Source organism: Schistocerca piceifrons, chromosome 8, assembly GCF_021461385.2.
Source record: "Schistocerca piceifrons isolate TAMUIC-IGC-003096 chromosome 8, iqSchPice1.1, whole genome shotgun sequence".
Classification (NCBI taxonomy): domain Eukaryota; kingdom Metazoa; phylum Arthropoda; class Insecta; order Orthoptera; family Acrididae; genus Schistocerca; species Schistocerca piceifrons.
In genome coordinates this window covers 387,151,653-387,170,423 of record NC_060145.1, presented here as the reverse complement: position 1 = coordinate 387,170,423, position 18,771 = coordinate 387,151,653, and the positions used below count along the sequence as shown (strand labels likewise).

The following is an 18,771-nucleotide window of genomic DNA, read 5'->3' as shown; positions in this document are numbered from 1 at the left end:
ATTGAGGGAAATGTCGGTGCAATTTGTCAATCTTTGCAAAATAACGGCAGAAAGCCTCAGAAAGAAAAGGTGGATGGTGCTTCCATACCGACGGTGTTAGTAATTTGACTGGTAAATTCGATAAGACCTAATGAGAATGCTCTATTGATTGTGGTGGGATATAGGATCGGTGAGAACATTTGTGTATGTTGCGAGCAGAAAGGCTATCACGTTGTGTCCGGGAGGGAGACTGGATTTGGCGATATAACAGGTTCTGTTAGGACAGGAATTTTGGCGCATACAAGCTGAGACAACAAGAAAGCGAGCGTTAAGTATTTCTGGGGCACTATAAAAGTTATGGAGAGCTGGACTGGCATGATTTTTTTTTCATAAAGCTATGTGACGTAAGAATAACATTGAGTATGTTTTAGATGGCGATGTGTCAGTCAGTCTGGAGCGTGTAGGTGCGATTGAACGCGTGTGTCAACACACTCTGTGCCATTCTGCCTTCAATGGTAAAGACCAGTGGCGCCTGGAGATGGCTCGATATGAGACTGGCGTGAGCGCGCTTTGGAATACTATGAAAGTACGAGGTGCATTCAAGTTCTAAGGCCTCCGATTTTTTTTCTCCGGACTGGAAAGAGATAGCAACATGCGCATTGTTTTAAAATGAGGCCGCGTTCATTGTCAATACGTCCCAGAGATGGCTGCACCGTCCGGCAGATGGAATTTTACCGCCAGCGGCGAGAAGGAGAACTGTTTTAAATACTTAAAATGGCGACGTTTTCCTTACTTGAACAGTGTGCAATCATTCGTTTTCTGAATTTGCGTGGTGTGAAACCAATTGAAATTCATCGACAGTTGAAGGAGACATGTGGTGATGGAGTTATGGATGTGTCGAAAGTGCGTTCGTGGGTGTGACAGTTTAATGAAGGCAGAACATCGTGTGACAACAGACCGAAACAACCTCGGGCTCGCACAAGCCGGTCTGACGACATGATCGAGAAAGTGGAGACAATTGTTTTGGGGGATCGCCGAATGACTGTTGAACAGATCGCCTCCAGAGTTGGCATTTCTGTGGGTTCTGTGCACACAATCCTGCATGATGACCTGAAAATGCGAAAAGCGTCATCCAGGTGGGTGCCACGAATGCTGATGGATGACCACATGGCTGCCCATGTGGCATATTGCCAAGCAATGTTGACATGCAACGACAGTATGAATGGGACTTTCTTTTCGTCGGTTGTGGCAATGGATGAGACGTGGATGCCATTTTTCAATCCAGAAACAAAGCGCCGGTCAGCTCAATGGAAGTACACAGATTCACCACCACCAAAAAAAATTCGGGTAACCGCCAGTGCTGAAAAAATGGTGTCCATGTTCTGGGACAGCGAGGTCGTAATCCTTACCCATTGCATCCCAAAGGGCACTACGATAACATGTGCATCCTACGAAAATGTTTTGAAGAACAAATTCCTTCCTGCACTGCAACAAAAACGTCCGGGAAGGGCTGCGCATGTGCTGTTTCACCAAGACAACGCACCCGCACATCGAGCTAACGTTACGCAACAGTTTCTTCGTGATAACAGCTTTGAAGTGATTCCTCATGCTCCCTACTCACCTGACCTGGCTCCTAGTGACTTTTGGCTTTTTCCAACAATGAAAGACACTCTCCGTGGCCGCACATTCACCAGCCGTGCTGCTTATTGCCTCAGCGATTTTCCAGTGGTCAAAACAGACTCCTAAAGAAGCCTTCGCCGCTGCCATGGAATCATGGCGTCAGCGTTGTGAAAAATGTGTACGTCTGCAGGGCGATTACGTCGAGAAGTAACGCCAGTTTCATCGATTTCGGGTGAGTAGTTAATTAGAAAAAAAATCGGAGGCCGTAGAACTTGAATGCACCCTGTATAACAGTGACTGCATAAACCAGACTTTCACCTGCGATCGGCGGCCGCGGTTTGGGGCTGTGACGGACCGCGGTCCTGGACGGACGTCTGTGTGTGCTTTGACAGCTGACGGGCGCGTTGACCGCGTTGGGCGCGAAAGAGATTGTAGCGTTTGCGCTCTGTAAATATGTCTTCGCTCCCTTCCGATAGGCGTCTAGGTGAATACGTATTGGTATACGAATATATGAGAAGCGAAGTAGCAATGAGATGGCGCCGCTTTCAGGACGTGGGCCGGGCCCTGTGCGTGGTTTGACAGTTGACTGATGCATAAAGTTATCGCTACCTACTGTGTACTCTACTGGGCAGGGGGCGGTGGACTGTGCTTTCACGCGTTGATTGCATTATTTTGCGAGCAGGTCTGTAGGCTGTGATATGCGCTATTTGGACAGTTTACGAGTACTTAACGTGTCTACACATCAATGTGCTGTATTGTTTAGGAGTAGTTTACTATTGTGTACTGAAATTACGAGTTGGTTGCGTGTCTGTGGGCTGTGCAACATGGCCCCTGGCACATCTGAGTGGGTGTTTTGTGATAGTGTGGTAGATATACTCTATCGTTAAATAAGTTGGTCAAAATAAATAGTGTGCTGTCAATCCTTACTCTCCCCTGCAGCCCAGAGCAGGCTGAGTCGTTTTCCCTTACCATCTTGGTTTACGTCACGAAAGGGGTGATAGCGTCCTCTGCTGGTGGTACTGGGTACTAGACCTCGCGAAGAACACACGGTTTGCCGCCATCATGGATAATTGTACTTGTGTCATCAGTTGGTGTCGCTGTGGCGTCCTCTGGGGGCAACGAAATGTACTAAGCCAGTTGGGTCTGGAGCTCGTGGTGAACCCACTAGGTGGCACCATCTTACATTACGGTACTTGTGTCATCACCTGACGTCACTACAGCGTCCTCTACTGGCATCGATATGAACTAAGTCAGTTGGGCTATGGACTCAGTGGCGAATACATTTGGTGGTGGTGCTGCCTCTAATTGTTTAAATAAAGGCTGGTGTATAATTACGACAGTTGATGATTAGCAAGTAGAGTGTTTTAGATGGATTATTATTTTGAGAATTTAGGAGTTGTTTGGCTATCTGGACGTAAATGCTCTGCAATGTTTGTGAGTGGTTCGCATGTCTGTAGGTTGTGCAGTGTGTTATTTTTGACGGTTTACAATTAGCAAGAGTGTGTGTAGAGCTTTATACATGAGTTATGTAGTAGTAGTTTGCCGGTCTGAATGCTGTGGGGCATGTCTGAGCGTGTGTTCTGTCATACATATACTCCATCCATAAATAAATTGCTCCCAAATAAATAAAGTACACTCTCTCCATCAGCGTAGTGCGTGCTGAGTCCTTTTACCACCCGCTCCTAGGAAGAGGTGGCTGTCTGACGACTCAGGTTAGTGGTGGTGGTGGTGGTGGTGGTGGTGGTGGTGGTGGTGAGCTTCGTTTGCAGCAATTTTCTTACATTGGTAGCGAAAACGCAAGTGAACTTTGTTTACTGGCAGAATTCAAACTTGACGCCAGTTCCCACAAGGAAGTGGCAGTCGGGTGGCTGAGGTTAGTACAAGTGTCCTTTCTTTCGCACAATTGTTTTAGGTTCGTGGATAAAGCGCAAGTGACCTTTCTTTACTGTCAGCATTCAAACTTGGCGCCCGTTCCTAGGAAGAGGTGGTGGTCTGGACCTTGAAAAGCAGTTGATACTAGATAGTTGAACACCTTTTCATACCTATATGAAGTCGAATCATGTGGCCAATGGGAGTGCCGCATTCTAAGGGTGGGGGTGGGGGTCCTAGGTCATGAATGAACACCGCCCTGATAGTGGGAAAATACGGAACTGCTCATTCGATCATTGAATATTGAAATTGTAAATTTAATTATTGTATATAATTAAAATTGAAATCTAATTAAGTACTTAGGTAACTGATAGGTTAGATGCACGATGTGGATGTTAGCATATTTATACACTCCTGGAAATGGAAAAAAGAACACATTGACACCGGTGTGTCAGACCCACCATACTTGCTCCGGACACTGCGAGAGGGCTGTACAAGCAATGATCACACGCACGGCACAGCGGACACACCAGGAACCGCGGTGTTGGCCGTCGAATGGCGCTAGCTGCGCAGCATTTGTGCACCGCCGCCGTCAGTGTCAGCCAGTTTGCCGTGGCATACGCAGCTCCATCGCAGTCTTTAACACTGGTAGCATGCCGCGACAGCGTGGACGTGAACCGTATGTGCAGTTGACGGACTTTGAGCGAGGGCGTATAGTGGGCATGCGGGAGGCCGGGTGGACGTACCGCCGAATTGCTCAACACGTGGGGCGTGAGGTCTCCACAGTACATCGATGTTGTCGCCAGTGGTCGGCGGAAGGTGCACGTGCCCGTCGACCTGGGACCGGACCGCAGCGACGCACGGATGCACGCCAAGACCGTAGGATCCTACGCAGTGCCGTAGGGGACTGCACCGCCACTTCCCAGCAAATTAGGGACACTGTTGCTCCTGGGGTATCGGCGAGGACCATTCGGAACCGTTTCCATGAAGCTGGGCTACGGTCCCGCACACCGTTAGGCCGTCTTCTGCTCACGCCTCAACATCGTGCAGCCCGCCTCCAGTGGTGTCGCGACAGGCGTGAATGGAGGGACGAATGGAGACGTGTCGTCTTCAGCGATGAGAGTCGCTTCTGCCTTGCTGCCAATGATGGTCGTATGCGTGTTTGGCGCCGTGCAGGTGAGCGCCACAATCAGGACTGCATACGACCGAGGCACACAGGGCCAACACCCGGCATCATGGTGTGGGGAGCGATCTCCTACACTGGCCGTACACCACTGGTGATCGTCGAGGGGACACTGAATACTGCACGGTACATCCAAACCGTCATCGAACCCATCGTTGTACCATTCCTAGACCGGCAAGGGAACTTGCTGTTCCAACAGGACAATGCACGTCCGCATGTATCCCGTGCCATCCAACGTGCTCTAGAAGGTGTAAGTCAACTACCCTGGCCAGCAAGATCTCCGGATCTGTCCCCCATTGAGCATGTTTGGGACTGGATGAAGCGTCGTCTCACGCGGTCTGCACGTCCAGCACGAACGCTGGTCCAACTGAGGCGCCAGGTGGAAATGGCATGGCAAGCCGTTCCACAGGACTACATCCAGCATCTCTACGATCGTCTCCATGGGAGAATAGCAGCCTGCATTGCTGCGAAAGGTGGATATACACTGTACTAGTGCCGACATTGTGCATGCTCTGTTGCCTGTGTCTATGTGCCTGTGGTTCTGTCAGTGTGATCATGTGATGTATCTGACCCCTGGAATGTGTCAATAAAGTTTCCCCTACCTGGGACAATGAATTCACAGTGTTCTTATTTCAATTTCCAGGAGTGTAGAAGACTATGTCCAGCGCGTGTATGGAGGTAGTGGCTGAGGGTGTGTGACGTAAGCGTTGGATGCCCGCGGGCTGGTGGGATGGCGTGTGTCCGGTTATAACGCGTGTGCACACGAGAGAGAGCAGACGATCTTGCGTCATCACCCGACGACGCAGTGGCGTCTTCTGGTGCCGGCGATATGAAGTAGACTCTGGACCTCTTGGTGGTGGACACAGTGGGTACAGCCATCTTGAATAACGGTACATGCATCATGTCACGGTGGTTCTCTCTGGTGGCAGCGATATGAACTAAGTCAGTTGGAGTCCAGACCCAGTGGAGAACACAGACTGGGTGCAGTCTTCTTGAATAACAGTAATTGTGTGATGATCTGACGTAAGGGTGGCACCCTCTGCTGATGAGAATATGAACTAAACCAGTTGGAGTGCGAACTTCGTGGTGAACACACCTCATGACATTGTTTAAGTAATAATAAAGACAAGTCCGGTTTTCCCGCCATTATCGTGCTGGAATGTGCCCTTGCCGCCATTTTCTAGGGGATTGGGGGTTAGGTTAGTGGATGGAGCCCAATTGGTCTATTTTCCCGCCATTTTCGTGGTGTGATGCATTATCCTGATGGAATTTCAATTTCCCGCCAATTTTTTTCTGGAGGGTTAGGTTAGCGGAGGTAGCCCAATTGGATGAAGTCATGACCGCCATCTTGGATGACGTCATGCGCTGTTGCCAACTCTACAGACCGTCATTTTTGATGACACCATCGCCGCCATCTTCGATACATCTGGCAACAATGGAGAGTGGGGTGACACATACTTTGTCCCACTACTCACGGTCTTGTGAGAAGTCTATGGTGATCAGTACAGGTGTTTACTTTGAGACCGAAAAAGAAAACAGCACGAGCAGTTCCGTATCATAGCCAGTAACGGGAACTTCTGAGTGTCTCACTATTAGTGAAAGTTCAGTGAAGCAAATTTCGAGAGAATACAGAGAAACTTAATGTCTTGTATCACCGAAAATGAGTTGTGGCAGGCAACAGAAGTTTGTATTGGAGGAGTTTGCACAGGGAGTCATAAGAGGAAAAATCCACGACTTCTCTGTGGAAAAGCAATTTCCAACAGTGGCAGCCGTGTTGGAAAAGTTGAGGACAGAAGCGAAGATTTCGAAAATTGTGCTTCAGGTACAAAAAGTTCAACAAAAAGCCAAAGCGATGGAAAACCAGCGAGTAGGAGGGAAAAGAGACGAGTTCGTGCGGGAAGTAAGACACTTGTGCAACAATGGATAGACTATTTACTACGCTGATGAGAATTGGTGTAATGCAAATCATTCCAGAAAGTGTGGCTGGCACGAACAACTTGGCTTATGCATCAAAAAATGTATACGATTATCGCATAGGAAGTGTTCAATAGTGGAATGACTGGGAAGGAAGAATTCTAACACCGTCTGGTTCCAGAAAAACGATTATAATGTGCCACATAGGGAACGCAGATGGATTCGTGTAAAATGCTGGCTTACGTTTTATTGAGAAGAATGGAGGTGCAGATTGCTATAATGAAATGAATGCCAGTCACTACGAGAAGGGGTTTAAGAGCGTTCTCGAAAAATTACCAAACAGATCTGCGATTGTTTTAGGTCAGGCTCCTTATCACACGATGATAAATCACGTATCACGAGATCTATCTACGAAACGGAGAATCGATTCTATTATGGAATGGATGGAAAGCAATAATGTAGAGCTTCCATCTACTACGACATCATGTGAGGAGTTTGCTAAGCTGGCCTAGTGGAACACGCGCTACCGCACTTCACGGCGCAGGAGTATCTTTTGGAAAGTATACTGCGATCAGTGAACAATGAAATTAAACTTCTGTGGTTGCCTGCAGCGTACTGCGAATGAAACACCGATGAACTTATTCGTGCATTTGTCAAGTACAAGGAGCAAAGGAGAACAAGAATTTTAAAATAATTGAGACTTTACAGTTGTGTCGTTCCGCTCTGGAACGTGTTCCTCAAAGTGTCTGGAGGAATTCAGTGAGTCGTGAACAGAAAATTGAAAACAGTTATGCACAAAGACTCCACTGTCTTGTCACAGCAATGGAACCGTTGCTGATCCAAATGCTAACAGCAGCGAGAGCTCAGCCAGCAGCTAAAGCGATTTAGGTAGCTTTTATTTAAATCGTCATTATTTACTGCAAAATTTATTCGTTTACCATTTAATATTGAAACGTGCTATACAAATGTTCATTTATTGTGCGCATATCGAGTATTTATTTGCATTTTCCCATGTTGTTTCCCCTCTACTCGCAACAAACACTGAACGCGGCAATGATATACTAGTATGCGACTACGAAGACGCCGTTCGCTGATGAACAGGCGCTTAATGGCGCATTACAACAGCGGCGGCGCGCTTGTGTGACTACTCTCCACCACAGAGCCTCGCATATATTGCAGCTACTAATACAACTGCTTCACAAACACGAGGAGTATTCATTAGCAAAGGCGTATGGTGTAACCAGCGAAGTTTAAGCCTAACACCAGTGCATCCTCCGTCGCGATAGCTACAACGGTAAGCTCAGTCGCAGCGTCTTGCGTTTGACATATCGATGAAACGAATAATGAGAAAGTAACGAAAATACGCCATCAAATAGAAAGAGGTTGTATCTTTAAACTGAACATGGGAAATTTTTCTTCTAATTACATCAGATTTTTTTGTCCTTAAAATTGACACTCGCCGAAAAAAGCTAGAAAAAGCATGGTTCCTCTTAAATATTACTTCATAAACTTAATAAAAGTAGACATTTTCTCGATTGCTGAAGGTATAACATTAATGTTCGTAATACAATATGATGAGCTAAAAGTAGACAGGGATCAATAATTATGAAATGAATAGCACATACTACCTACGCTACCTAGGACTTTTGTATTAAAAAGCTATTTAAAAAATTCAGTCTGAGGAATTAGGTTTTCGTTTTGTTTTAAATGTGTAATTCGAAGACATGCAAGAATATACTGCTATGTCAGGCGTATTCTGAGCCCAAACAATTCTCTCTATTTCTTTAAAGATAAGAAAACGTGAATTAGTTTTTTGATCGGTTTGCGTTTTTCATGTTAAACTCCGTCTTATCATATACGTTAGCAATTTCGTGGTGATAATACCTCTCTGTGCTTATCTAACATGGCAGATAAGAGTACAGATACGGAAAACTGCCCTTGAGAAGTAAGTACAAGTAAAAATCAAATTGAACAGTGGTCAACAAAGTGCGCCCAGCGATGTAAATAATAATTATTATGGGCATCGAAAAATATGAAAAGTGGGTAAAAGGATAGACCACTTCAAGCATATGTTTAAATTAAACAGGGACCAAAAATAATTTTTGGAAGTCGTATATCATCTTTATTTCTAAAATTCTTTCCTCACTTTGGGAAATTACTGGTATTAACGATGAAACATTCGTATTATTTTTAATTAGGCCTCAAAATTTTTATGCTAGAATTGCAGTAAATTTTATCATACATGTGTGTATCTGTATTAACCCTTTCAGACCCTCTGGGCCGGCCAGGGTGGCCGAGCGGTTCTAGGCGCTACAGTCTGGAACCGCGCGACCGCTGCGGATGTGTGTGATGTCCTTAGGTTAGTTAGGTTTAAGTAGTTCTAAGTTCTAGGGGACTGATGACCTCAGAAGCTAAGTCTCATAGTGCTCAGAGCCATTTGAACCATTTGAAGTCCCTCTGGCTACAACAGTGTCTTAGCTGCAACACAGGTATTTTTCACAATGGAAACTTGAGCTACACATCTGTGAACGCTCAACCTTTCGTTACGCGCAAGTGCTGCCAACCGTTGGGCATCACTATTAAACTATGAACAAGACAATGCAGCAGTGCGCAGCCCTCGTTACCACCAAAATACACGCATATGGTTGGTTCGCTGTATTCTACTGTATATATGAATACTGTTTTTGTTATTTTGCATGGTGATTATTGAATGACCACTTAACTATTTATTACAATACAGAATATTTCGTAATTTGTTATTTTAGTCCATAAAATGAAGCCAAGTGTACACAGCATGTTTTGAAAACGGGTATATATTTTTGTATAAATCATGCAGTATTTAAAAAATCACCTAAGAGCATTACCACATAAATAAAAAATTTCCTTCCTCGAGAAAAAAATTCAGGAGTGAAACGGTTAATCACTCGGAAGCCAACTCCCAAGTCACAGCTGTGTTTAGCTTAAACAACGAGTTTACTTAAGGTTTGAAGACCCTCTTGATGTTTTTCCGTGTTTGCGATTTAAAAATTGGGCTGTTTTGCAAATCAGCGTTACGCAAATACAATTAATTTATTTTTTAAATAATGAAATAAATTGTGTTTACACAAGGCTGATTTTCAAAACAACCCAAGCTTAAACAATACTACTTGCACCCGCTAACGCGCGCTGCATACTGTTCCGTAACGTGTCCGCAATTCTGCATGTCCGTATGTCTCCGGACACCGCCTCCACAACTGGTTCATATTCAACAATAGAGTTTTTGCTGCTACTTCGCTACAGATACAACTATTTTTAGATCTAGAAATGTAAATATATTTCGTTCCAAACTACTGATGTTTTATATAAATAAAACGAAACGCGTTTGGTGACGAAAATACGCAGCTTTTGTAGTTGTGCAGAAGAATTTAAAACACCTTCAATAATGACAAAGCAGGTAAGGATACTGGCCACTGAATTTATCAGCTACTAAACTTTACTTCAAGGACATAAAGATGTTTCGCTCAAAGCAAGGAAATAAAAAATTCCCGGAAAGCGATATTTCCTCGACTCGCAGGTGGCCGCGAATCTGCTGGTTATCATTGTCTGCTACCCGGTATTCTTGCTACAGAATTGTGGTTTTGTAGTATTTCGATTCGTTTATCTTATACAAATGTAGAGTTTGACCTTGATGAGTGACAGAAGAAAACACCCCAGTGTTCTAAAACCATTTCTGTTCCCTTTTAGACGTTGGAGCTTTCCATTGTAATTACGGCCTACAATATAGCGGGTACTGTCATTAGAAGAAAAGAACAATTTCCGACGACAGCTGCGCCGCAGAATAGCACAACCTTCGTAGCTTCAGTTTTGGTCCCGGCCACAGAGAAGCTCGGTAACAGTGCCTGGGACCCAGCGCATGCGCAGAAGTCCCCAATTCTGGTCCCAGTAGGTGGCTCCGTTTGCGCCGCCACTGCTCGTCCGCAATCACTGCATGCATATGTTTTCTCTTTGAACGTAAAAAAGCCCTACCCCTAGTTAAGCGATATCAACGATATTCTTTCTTTTGAAAACAATTAATTGGTAAAAGTAACAGACGGTTACTAACTGGTTTCCGTAGTGTAGTGGTTATCACGTGCGCTTCACACGCGCAAGGTCCCCGGTTCGATCCCGGGCGGAAACAATTATTTTTAAAGCCATATTCCAGTTTACAAACTGTGTTACCTGAAGTCCGCGTCACGTAGGAAGGCGGCCCACTTTTTAACTGTTCTGCAGATCCCCCTTCATTAGCCACTGGCAGCCAATAACACTGGTCAACACTCTTTTCATGCCAAGGATATTTGAGTGGCTTTAGGATGGGTTAGTGGTGCTGAGGACGAATATAGCAACCATTTATGCAGTTTGGCTCTAGTTTTTGAGATAATGCATGATTTATTCAAAAAATTAGAAAAAATTGCTAATACTGAACTCGAGCGCTACAAACTACAATGAAAAAAGAAAATAATCTTTATAAATAGCTTCTATGAAAACCTGATAGGCATTTGTCCACGTATAAAACATAATTGAAAAGTTTCTCTATAAGTATATCATTTTCCGTCCATGACGAACCGCTTCCTGCACGCTTTCCTTTTATAGGTCTCTTCAGAACAGTCACGTTGCAGATTCCAGCAATAATCTGCCATCATATGCCTGTCCCATCTTCCTTTATGTCTTTCCTCTATTCCTTTCATATCTTGATGGAACCGCTCTCCTTGTTCCTCACTGAAATCACCTAGATTACGAGGAAATCGATCGAAGTGGCTGTGAAGGAAGTGCAATTTTATGCTCATGTTAGCTCCTAAGTTTTGAAAGTTAGTGAGCATGTTTTTGACCAGTTCCTCGTAATTGGGAGCTTTATGATTGCCCAAAAAACATTTTACAACAGCCACAAAACTGTTCCAGGCCGATGCTTCAGTGACAGTCATGACACTTGTAAAATTGGTATCGTTGATGAGCCTGCGAATTTGAGGACCATCAAATATTCCTGCCTTAAGTTTTTCACTACTGAGTCCAGGGAACGTATTGCAGATGTATGTGAAGCAATTACCATTTCTGTCTAAAGCTTTGGTGAATTGCTTCATTAGTCCTAACTTAATACGTAATGGTGGAAGAACAATCTTGTCCCTACTAACCAGAGGTTCATTAATGATGTTTGCTTCACCAACAGCCATATGTTCCCTTGGAGGCCATGTTTTCTGCTTCCAATGTTCGTGCTTTGCCCTACTATCCCACATGCAGATAAAACATGGGTGCTTTGTGTATCCACTTTGTTGTCCAAGCAAGAAGTTCACCATTTTCAAATCAACACAAATCAACCACTGGTGCTGCATATACTGAATTTTCTGCAGAACCATCTTGATGTTAGCATATGCTTCACAAAGTTTTGTTGAGTGGGCAATTGGAATAGATGCGTAACGATTGCCATTGTGTAGGAGAACACATTTTAAACTTCTAGTGGAACTGTCTATGAAGAGACGCCAGTCCTCTGGTCTATATTCCGGCAGCCCCAATTCAAGTAAAAGTCCAGGTATATTGCTGCAATACACTATAACCTCTTCTTGGTTGAAGTATGGAAGAAGGTTTTCTTCTCTCGTCCGGTAAGCTGTTATTTTAACACTTGGATGAAGACAGTTCTTTTCCTTAAGCCTGGATGCTAAGAGTTCTGATGCTTGCTTTGAAAGATTGAGTTCTCGTATCAAGTCACTGAGCTCCTTCTGGTCGAACTGCTGGGGTTGTGTCTCACGTCCTTCGTATTCCGAACCACTACTTGTACATTCCTCGCCGTGCACATCGTCATCTGATGATGTTAGCGTGGGTAATGTTGTGAAGGTTGGTACAGGAACATCGTTGCTGTGCACCACCGGTCTTCTTGCTGACTCCAAATCGGGATATTCCCACTTTCGTTTTTTGAACCTATTAAAACCTTTCACATTAACAATGCAAAAATAGCAATCATCTGTATGGTTCTTCTGCTCTCGCCATACCATTGGCACTCCGAAGTTTAAGCTTTTCCTTTTTCGTTTTGTCCACTGCCATAAGCACTCCACACAGCATTTACAAACTTTATGGGGTGCCCACGCCTTGTCTTGATCTCCAAGTTTAATTCCGAAATATGCCAGATACGCTTCCTTCACAAAAGGAGTGATATTCTTCCTGTTCTTTTGAAGAACGTATTCACCACAAATGTAGCAGAACTCATCTGGATGGTTCACGCAAAGACGGCGTGAAGAACTCATGTTTTCCTAAAACAAAATTGCACAAATACTACATATTATGCAGAACTTTCTTGTATTTGCATGTCAATCACATCCAACAAACATCAATAATTGTTTTGTGTGAAATGAATACTCACCTCTTATTTGCTACGTCACGATGAAAAGGTTCTATCTCCTTGAAGCTGCACTGCACATGTGTGTGACTTTCGACCATCGCCATTTTTCTTGTTTACACTGAACGCTACCTATCGGCTGTTGCGGGGATTACCTCAGCCAACAAATGAATGTCGAGTACCGCCGAATTCAAATCTGCACAACCCTCAATATCTTCAACACACGCACCGCACAACAGGACTGAACACATGCTGACAGTGTGATGTTTGCATGATGTAATCCTCAACCACACAGATGCACTCCCTGAGCACAATTGTTTAATAAAGATAGTACAATATCACTAATTAAAAAACAGGTAGCAAATACATTACACCATATATGGATCCTGCAGTCGATATTATCCGCATGAAACTCTCATTTCCACAAACAACCTATATCTCAAAAACCAGAGCCAATTTGGAAAAAGTACAAATATACTCGGAATGAGTATCATAACAATATCCCATTTTCGTTCAAACTTCCCTGGCAACGAAAAAAAAATTTATTTTGTAGAGCTGTGTAATATTCATTCTCTTTCCGAGCGGCTAGCAGCGAGTTATAGCTAGACAGCGAGAATCTTGCTCCTACATGCTGCACTGTTGCCATACTTTGTGACAACCGAATTATTCATTCAACTTTCTTTTTAATTTTTTTTCTTGTAGCAGTATAAGTGTGAATGTGTATCTGTGAAAGTTTAAGTCCAATTTTTTAAAAAAAATCCAGGTGAAGGCAATAAATGAGAAGTGCTTCACAAGCAGGCGAGAGGGATTATGTTACCGCATTTATAACTTCTTCAAACATGAATTTGAAAGCAGGTCTTCTACTGTTGGCATTTGAAGATACAAGAATGGACTCCAGAACCATGAGGTGTCGACAAGAGAACTGTAAAGAGAATTGTAAACGAAAGTGTCAGAGCTTTAGGAACAGTAGAAAAAGTTGGTTTCGTGTCTCCTGAAAAGCATCCAAATCGCATCCTGCTTTCCTGTAACACAAATGGATAGTTTTAACAATGATGTTTTAAAGTGTTCCATGTGAATGATAAATGCCAGACATCACAAAAACGTGTTACAGATATGCAGGAGAAAATTAGCTTCAGTGGTAAGCGCTTCGTCAATGTAAAGAATTTTAAAAGACGTTGGTTCCTGATATGTTAAAAAGACAGTTTTTAGTTGAAAGAAGTGACATAGATGCAGCACGAACTACATTCCATATAAAGATTCACAATATAAGAGAAAGGAGTAGTTCAACAGTGTATTACCTTGATGAAACATGCGTCAATTAGAATCATTCCAGGAAGATCTGCTGGAAAATGAGTGATGGTACAGGTGGTTTTGAGGTTTTCATAGGAATAGGTTCACGGCTAATTATTCTGCATGTTGTCCCTTCTTCTAGTTTTGTTTCTGAGAGTGAACTTCTATTTACGTGTAAGAAAAACAGCAGTGACTACCATTCGGCAAATAAATGCTGTCAGTTTCAGGACGTGATTCATAATTCTTGTCATACCTTGCTTCGAAGTCGGTCCTAGCCAGTTACTGTATAATTCAACTGTTACAGAGAAAACACCAACTACAAACACCAGAAAAGCGGATATTTTTATCTGGCTTAAAAATAAAAATACACTCCTGGAAATTGAAATAAGAACACCGTGAATTCATTGTCCCAGGAAGGGGAAACTTTATTGACACATTCCTGGGGTCAGATACATCACATGATCACACTGACAGAACCACAGGCACATAGACACAGGCAACAGAGCATGCACAATGTCGGCACTAGTACAGTGTATATCCACCTTTCGCAGCAATGCAGGCTGCTATTCTCCCATGGAGACGATCGTAGAGATGCTGGATGTAGTCCTGTGGAACGGCTTGCCATGCCATTTCCACCTGGCGCCTCAGTTGGACCAGCGTTCGTGCTGGACGTGCAGACCGCGTGAGACGACGCTTCATCCAGTCCCAAACATGCTCAATGGGGGACAGATCCGGAGATCTTGCTGGCCAGGGTAGTTGACTTACACCTTCTAGAGCACGTTGGGTGGCACGGGATACATGCGGACGTGCATTGTCCTGTTGGAACAGCAAGTTCCCTTGCCGGTCTAGGAATGGTAGAACGATGGGTTTGATGACGGTTTGGATGTACCGTGCACTATTCAGTGTCCCCTCGACGATCACCAGTGGTGTACGGCCAGTGTAGGAGATCGCTCCCCACACCATGATGCCGGGTGTTGGCCCTGTGTGCCTCGGTCGTATGCAGTCCTGATTGTGGCGCTCACCTGCACGGCGCCAAACACGCATACTGCCATCATTGGCACCAAGGCAGAAGCGACTCTCATCGCTGAAGACGACACGTCTCCATTCGTCCCTCCATTCACGCCTGTCGCGACACCACTGGAGGCGGGCTGCACGATGTCGGGGCGTGAGCGGAAGACGGCCTAACGGTGTGCGGGACCGTAGCCCAGCTTCATGGAGACGGTTGCGAATGGTCCTCGCCGATACCCCAGGAGCAACAGTGTCCCTAATTTGTTGGGAAGTGGCGGTGCGGTCCCCTACGGCACTGCGTAGGATCCTACGGTCTTGGCGTGCATCCTTGCGTCGCTGCGGTCCGGTCCCAGGTCGACGGGCACGTGCACCTTCCGCCGACCACTGGCGACAACATCGATGTACTGTGGAGACCTCACGCCCCACGTGTTGAGCAATTCGGCGGTACGTCCACCCGGCCTCCCGCATGCCCACTATACGCCCTCGCTCAAAGTCCGTCAACTGCACTTACTGTTCACGTCCACGCTGTCGCGGCATGCTACCAGTGTTAAAGACTGCGATGGAGCTCCGTATGCCACGGCAAACTGGCTGACACTGACGGCGGCGGTGCACAAATGCTGCGCAGCTAGCGCCATTCGACGGCCAACACCGCGGTTCCTGGTGTGTCCGCTGTGCCGTGCGTGTGATCATTGCTTGTACAGCCCTCTCGCAGTGTCCGGAGCAAGTATGGTGGGTCTGACACACCGGTGTCAATGTGTTCTTTTTTCCATTTCCAGGAGTGTATTAAGCACCGTATAAACCAGATTCGTCCCGATCTCCTGCAGATCGTTAATTTATATAAGTCACATGCCAGAATGTACAAACTTGACTTCCTTGCACTTGAATGGGGTCACACAGTTTTGTGTTTACCCACGTGTCATTGTCAGTGAATTATTTTGGGCAAAGGGTAATACTAAGTGGAAGAAAGAAAACATTCAAGGTAACATTCAATGAATCGCTTGTGCATGAGGCAATAGGCAACATCCCACCAGTAGCGTGGGCACAGTCTGTGCAGCATGCTGAAAAGCTTCAGAAAGAATAATTTGACCGAGCGAGGTGGCGTAGTGATTAGACACTGGACTCGCATTCGGGAGGACGACGGTTCAATCCCGCGTCCGGCCATCCTGATTTAGGTTTTCCGTGATTTCTCTAAATCACTCCAGGCAAATGCCGGGATGGTTCCTCTGAAAGGGCACGGCCGACTTCCTTCGCCATCCTTCCCTAATCCGATGAGACCCTTGACCATGCTGTCTGGTCTCCTTCCCCAAACAACCAAACCAAACCAAACCAAAAGAATAATTTGACAGGGACGTGATGATGGATATAAGCCTTGAACCTATCATCGTAAATTTACAATCAGATTGTTCGGAAACACATTCAGATAGAAGTGACGGTGGTATTGCGAAGTAGACTTTGGAACAAAGTAATAATATTGCATATTTTTAAAGACTTGTGGTTTAAAAAATGTGTTAGTCAACATATCAGTTGCGTACACAATAATGAGAACTTCCTAGGCTTTTTGATTAGGACTTTGTATGCTTTTAATTATGCATACTGTAATGTTCAACATATTGCCCAAGGAGAAGTTAAGCTTCTCCCACCATGTTGTATGTTCTAATAACACGCAAGGATGCAGCTGGATAAATTCGTCAAGTCCGATATTTCCACATGTAACTGTTACTTGTCGAGATATAGGTGGTTTTCGATGTTATCGGTAATCATTCCCTGGAGTTGTTCGCAGATGATAGTTAATTGTTTACCTGTTCAATGGATTATTAATATGGTCTCTCACTGTACTGTTGAAAGAGAGAGTTTACACTCACAATGCCTATTAACAGCGAAAAATATGACAACTTACTGACCATTTTTACGATCGTCTTTTCATTAGTCTTTTCTACCGCTAATTCTTTTTTATGCAGAGTGATTACACTTAACTAGTCAAACACATCAACCCACACACCTTATACACATTTTAAAAATCCTATTGAGTAGAAGCAGTTGTCAAGCAAATATAATGATTACGGTTTGTGCTTGAAGTTAATTTTGTTGTGTATTAAATTTTTACTTATAATTCAGCTCAAATTGCAATAAACGATAATTATTGCAAGCAGTTTCAGTGATCTTGTCGTAAGGCAATTGTCATTTTGAGAAAAATTGTATTTCAAGTCTCTACAAAGCTGTCAGCTGTTCTCGCCTTCCGACTTTATGCAGAGTTACTTCTGTGGGGCAGTGGACACAAGACGTGAATAAACATTTCTCTCATGGCAACCGATCGAAATTGTTTTTAATACTTACTGTTCCCCTCACAGATTTGAACGTATAATACGATGTACCGTAGGCAAATGAGCGTGACTGTTGTCTGCTGCAACGCAGTTCGACAACGTGCACTTCGTTTGCCCGCTCTCTGCTGCCCAGCATCCCTTCACTGCTCCGCCTCTTTGCGCCGAAGCGCCGTCTTACGTGACGCGAGCTATAGTCCACCATCTCCTTTTATATCAATAATGACGAACTTATTTCCGGAACGTCCCTCACGAATATAGAAATTCGGAATTCAGATTATTTTGACTGTTTCTCTCGTAATTGGCTGAAGGTGTCGGCATTTCGATACGACCAAGGGGAATCTATTAACAGTTCACTGAGTAATAAAACCTTCCCTTAAACTTTCAATTCAACTGGTGGTTCTGCAACAGCTGATGGATTTATTATAAAGTTCAACAATCTGTTTCCTATTTATATGGAATAGTCTTCATTTAATGCTCAGCTAGGGGACGGATGACGACGGAATTCGGCCATAGACTCACAGAACGAAACGTACCCGTTGAAGATACTCTTTCTGTGCACACCAGGTAATAAAGATTAGCTTTCGTGGCATGATTTTTGTTTTGTTTGTCCAGTATGATACGCGATATTTCTTTATAGAACAATGATATTTCTGACAGCGGTCCATAAACAGGCAGCCAGACAAGTTCGGGATTTTTCTGGACCTTTCTGAGTATCGATTTTTTGCACACACATTTCAACACCCGTATTTCTGTATTCTAGGCAAAGAAAGACAGCGTAAACGGTTCTCATAGATTATAAAGGAAGTATAACAATCATCCGATTTAAAATTATTACTGACACCGTCCATCACAATGTAGAAGAGCACAAATACTTACTACACAGCGAGCAAATCATAGCTGGAAATGACAACATTTCTCTTGATGCCACAAACCAGTTTTTGGGTTCTTAGCCAGAATTTACAACGCCACGGTGCGAAGCATATTTCGCAAAGAGATGTAGTGTGATCGAGTGTTATACTGCACTCGATACAGTGCGATCTGGATAACCGGGAATGGTAGTTGTTGAGCAGTCTTGAAACGCTGTAGTTTTTTCTTGACCCAGTAAATTCGTGCTTAGTAGAAAACGAGCTTTCAGAACTCAAGCCAGTCGTGAATTTGAATAAAGTCAGAAGTAGAGGAATGACTGTAAGAGAATTCCATTATGACCGCAGTGACGTGAGAAAAAGAGAGATACATTTTAGCATTAC

General features: G+C 44.3%; 1 non-coding gene across 1 annotated transcript; it reads left to right on the top strand.

The window, feature by feature from the left end:
• Positions 1 to 10,648: 10,648 nt before the first annotated feature.
• Trnav-cac lies at positions 10,649 to 10,721 on the top strand. Its single transcript has one exon. It is a non-coding gene; the product is annotated as a tRNA-Val (tRNA).
• The last annotated feature ends 8,050 nt before the right edge of the window (positions 10,722 to 18,771 follow it).